Below are 5,539 nucleotides of genomic sequence, written 5' to 3' on the forward strand. Positions count from 1 at the left end.
ACACATACATATAGCTTATATATATTTATTCAATATAGGTATGAGAGAAATTCCATTAATTAGATATTTTGTCAATGAACATTCATATTGTGTAGAACAAAGAGTGCAGGTCAATCTAATAAGAATCTTGAGATAGCCTTTCAGCAGGACAGTATATTCGTTGGAGATTGAATTGTTTCATACATTCTTATGGCTATATATTATCTCTAGAGCAAATGATTATTCCCAAGACCTTTCTTGTAATCTGCAGTATTAAACTATGTTCAACCACCATTTGAGGAAAATCAATCTCATTGCATAGTGAAAATAAGTGCACACTTATTCACAGTGGAAATCCAAAACTTTTCAAACACCAAACTTGGAAAAAACATTTTTCTATGCATAGAGGGGGAAATTACTAACTGAAACAGATTACATTCTATGTGGCTTCAGAGGTTTGGTTTAATTAATAAAAATTTGAGGCATTAATTAGTGGTAAATTTTAAAAAATGAATAATAAAGTTCTAAAAACTATATAAACTGCCTTAGAGTATATTTATGTATGGGCTGCAAAAATTTTCTTACAGTGTTGTTAAATTAATATCTGAGATCCTTATATTCATATCTAAACAGAGATTACAGACACATCAACAGATAATTCCAGATTTCTGATTCAACATTTTATGCCTGCAGCTGCCTGAAATATTCCTCTGTATGTAATTTTCGAAGACTGACAATAGAAGGATTCTTATTTGGAAAGTCTTATCTCATTCTGTAGTACCAGGGATGATTCAGCACTAACAAGAATGTAGAAGATGGCATTGTCAGTACTTCCCACAAGTTAAATATAGAGCCTTGAGTGATGGTTATCCAGATGATAAATAGCAATAATAAAATTACCAGAAACTAGGGGTTAGATATGATCCTAGGGGGTGCAAAGTCTATGAAGAAATAGAGAAATGGGGACCTCAAGAATATTTACAGGATTTCCTCAAAAGTCAAGAATACACACGTAAACTTTGCTTATTGAATCACTATTTAAAATTAAATTACCAATAAATATGGATTCTTTTCCAGACCCAGTATGAAGCAATATTAAGTATCCCAGTCAGGCTGGGCATCGTAACTAATGCCTCTAATCATAGCATTTTGGGAGGCCGAGGCGGGTATTTGGCCTGAGGTCTGGAGTTATAGTCCAGCCTGGCCAACATGGAAAAACTGTCTCTACTAAAAATACAAAAATTAGCTAGGTGTGGTTGTGTGCTTGTGATCCCAGCTACTTGGGAGGCTAAGACAGGAGAATTACTTGAACCCAGGAGACGGAGGTTGCAGTGAGCCCAGATCACACCACTATACTTCAGCCTGGGCAACAGAGCAAGACTCCATCTCGAAAAGAATAAGAACAAAAATGTATCCCAGTTAAAGAGTTCTGTTTCTATCGTCGGATCTTGGTTGGATCCTGGGTCTATGACTTATTTTATAAAATTGGACATGTTTTATTCTTGATTTTTGCTTTAGTTTTACTTTTCCTGTTCCTTGACTTAATAATAATAATATCCATTTCATTGAGCATTTGTGACTATGAAAAGAGATATTACATATTAACACATAAAAATATAAAAAATTATCAGATGCACTCCATTAAGCATTTGTAATTATCTAATTATATAATTTCACAGAAAAAATGTCTCTTTTTTATGTGTCTCTCTCACACACCTACACACATAACATAATAGATAAAATCATGAATGCATTCCTATAAATCATAAAAAAATAAAGTCTACAGTGCAAGCTCCATCTGACAGTTCCTGATGGATGCATTTTTCACCAACCTGAGAATGAAGAGAAATATCTCCAATAAGGATGCAGAGTTGAAAAGTGCATGCTGTATATGGGAACAGTAAACACCTTCAACCTGACACAGAGAAACTGAGGTAAGTGCAAAGGAGAAGCCTCCCTTAAGCGCTTGCCTTAGAAAGCAAGGAGCAATTAAGAATTTTTCCTTAGTAATGAACCTGTGGGAAGTATATCTCTAGAGAAAAAGGCATCTGTTGAGTGTGTGAGCATTTTTGGTTAGAGTTTTCTAAAATTTTATATTCCCCCAAACTCCAGTTATTTTGAATGGGTACTACAGTCAAATAAAATTTGGGAGGGGATTTGTATCATACTAAATTTGTTTATGGAGTTACCCAAACTGTATATATAAATTTCGTGCTCTATACTTCATGTTCTCTGCCACTTGGGTTTTCCAGGGAAGATGGGTCAAACATTATTTCCTATAATTAAGATTATAGCACATCAAAGCAGAAAAAACTATTTTCTTCAATTCCCTCATTTTATAAATAAGGAAACAAATAGTAGTAATAATAATAACAGCAATAATAATGACTTTTTAAAGTAACACACACTGGCTACTCATTTAATTATTGTAACTCAACTCTGTAGCAATTATTATCACTCTCATTTTATAGACAAGAAACTGAGTCTTTCAGAGATTCAGTGACTTGATCAATGTCATACTTTCGATGAATCAAGAACTAGATTCCTGATTCCAGAATTTGTATCATTAACCATCTCATCCTTTGGTTCAACAAGTAACCACTACAAGGAACGAGACCAAATTTATTATGTCCTAATCCTAAAAGACTCTCATTTTCATTACCATGTACATGATGCATTATATCACGGTCTTCATGGGCTTAAGAGAACACAAACATGTTTTTTGCATAGCCAAAAAATTGTGGATTGTTTCAGTGTTATATGCAGTTGATCACTTTACTTGGGTGTCTGAAAATTTTCTCCCATAGCTCAAAGGTGTTCCCTCTTCTGCCCTCCCACTGAGCTACATTAACACCAGCCATGTTTACATTCCTACAAACAATGTTGATTATCATTTATTAAGTAGTGGAGAAAATGGCTGGTTTCTCCTCACATCCATTTTTCCTTCTCCATGGTAATATAGTTTTGATTAAAGGGCCGTTAACTGTATTGCCCCAGCCCTGCCCCAGTATTTATAATGGTATTTGGCACATGGTAGGTGTTCACCAAATATTTGTTAACTAAAGAAAATGGTTAAAGTGGTTGAGTTTTCAATTGTTGAGTACATAGATAGGAGAGATACACATCTAAGTACACTTAAGTACTTCTCAGGATAATGTTGGATGTTTCAGACACAAAATGAAGTTGTAGGGTAGCATGGAAGAACCTTGGTTAAGACTGTGCAAATTGGAGCGCTCAGTGCATCTAGAGAGAACAATTGTGCTACCTATTGCCAGGAGTTTACTATCCACACAAGTCATGGGCCTCAAATAACAAAGGGTAACCTGCAGATCTCTGAACACAGACTGCTTTTCAATTGCAAATTAACTAATTTTTGTCTGTACTACTATTGTGTTAGGTTTAATTTTTAAGGTCAGTCTCTACAAGACACTAAATAGCCTCATGTGATTTTTCTGAATTTTATGTTGTAAACGAGCTTATCGGTTACTGTGAAAAGCTAGGAGAGCCACTTGTTTAGCACAGAGAAATCCAGATAAGACTCATTCCACATGCAAAGTAAGCTTTTCTTCTTCTAGTCCTAATTAAAGTCCTCTCCAGAACAGAAAGATGGTAACTTAACTCAAGAGTTGCTTACTTGAATCATGCAAGTAGTGTCTTCTCTTAAACACATCCTGGAGGCTCCCATGTAAAATTAATAATCTTTACTCCTGCATTTTGACAGCCACTAGTCCATATTGCTCATATAGTAGCTATCACATTTTATTATAGTTCATTTTAAGTTACACATTTCCCTAAATATTTTCCTAAATTGTATAAAACCTAAATTGTATCTGCATCCTGACCACCGCAGGCACATGCTCTCGGGTCCTTCTGAGGGCTGTGTCATGGGCCACAGTCATTCATATTTGGCTCAGAATAAATTGCTTCAAATATTTTACAAACTGACTCTTTTTGCCTTCCTGACAGAATTACTTCTTAATTGTCATGCCCCTTAATACCATCAAAATGGAAATTAAATTTCTATGTGAAATTTGGAGTCAACATTCAAACCACGGCACATAGCCATGTGAATATGGAGGCAGAGATTATTATCATGCTGCCGCAAACCAAGAAACGCCTGGAGTTATCAGAAGCTAAAAGAAGAAACAAAGGATTCTCCTCTTGAGATCAGAAAGGAGGATGGCCTTGTAGAAATCTTTATTAGGGGTTTCTAGCCTGCAGATCTGCACGAGAACACATTGTTGTTGTCTTAAGCCATTCAGTGTATGGTACTTTGCTGTGGCAGCTAAAGAAAATTGATACTTTACTCTTCAGTTTGAAACTGTCATTTATATGAGCCCTTATTAGTCTCCTTGTCTAAAGCCTAGGAAGGTGGGCTGTTTTTCCTTCGCCTCTGGGACTTCTTCAAATGGATCTAACTCTTGGATTGTGTTTTTTCTATATCTCAACTGGATTTAGAATGCTACCTAGTAATGATGGAGACAGCGGGCAGAGAAATTCTAGATAGATGGGGCAGGTCCCTAGCGAATTCCCACCCTCAAGCTGAAAAGCCCGACACTATGCCCAAAGTGAGAACTTACATCCATGTTTTTCTGCTCAAGTGTTGCCTTTTCTTAAATCATTCATGGCCCTTCACTTCCCCATCGTGTGCATGTAAAGACCCCAGACTCAGCAGGCAGAGAGGAGAAGCAGCTGCATGTTGGGGACTACAGCTGGATGTCAGAGAGAAGTGGCTTGTCTTCAGAGGGACAGCTTGATGATGTAACTTTGGAGAAGAATCCAGCCAGAGTGGGCTGGACTTCAGGGGAAGATTACCTACCGTCCCCATCCTCTTCTCAGCTCCCCTTCCCACTGAGAGACATTTTCACTGGTAATAAAATCTTCTGCATTTACCATTCTTCAATTCACTTGTGTGACTTCATATTTCCTAGACACTAGACAAGAACTCAAGAACCAGCTATTTTTGTTTTTTTGGTTTTTTTAGTAGAGATGGGATTGGTTTCTTTCTTTATTGCATATGGCTTCTTTCACTCTAGTCTCTATTTTTCCTATTGCCTACTACTGTCACAAAAATTCTTAGGCTAGAGTTTGAAAGAAAATTAATGGAGGTAAAAGGAATCTCTTTATTTTCTGATTTTCATTAAGATGTCATTAAATGTCTTTTTCTCCATTAAATATGACAGTGACTACTACTAATTTGTGACAGATTGTCTTTATTATTATGCTGTTTTCTTATTTCTGTTTTCCTTGGAGCTTTATTTATGGTGAGAGGTTAATTTTTATCAAACACTTTCTAAAAAAAATGTATGGGGAAAACAATGAAATTCTTTCTTTTGTCTCGTTAATTTTTTGAATCACACCACTAAGTTCAAACAATGAAAATGCATCTTTAATTAGAATAATCTTTACCTTTATAAATACCAGGCAAATAAATATAGTGTCTTAAAAATAAATTTTTTTAAAATACTTAATTCTATCAGATAGTGATAGCAGCAGGAGGCAGACTAAAGCTAAGCAGATAGGGGAGGGTTCTCAGTGAAACTGTACCTCTAAACCAAAC

The sequence above is a fragment of the Aotus nancymaae genome, unplaced genomic scaffold, assembly GCF_030222135.1.
Source record: "Aotus nancymaae isolate 86718 unplaced genomic scaffold, 86718_ANA_hifiasm-v0.15.2.pri h1tg000059l, whole genome shotgun sequence".
In the NCBI taxonomy this organism is placed as follows: domain Eukaryota; kingdom Metazoa; phylum Chordata; class Mammalia; order Primates; family Aotidae; genus Aotus; species Aotus nancymaae.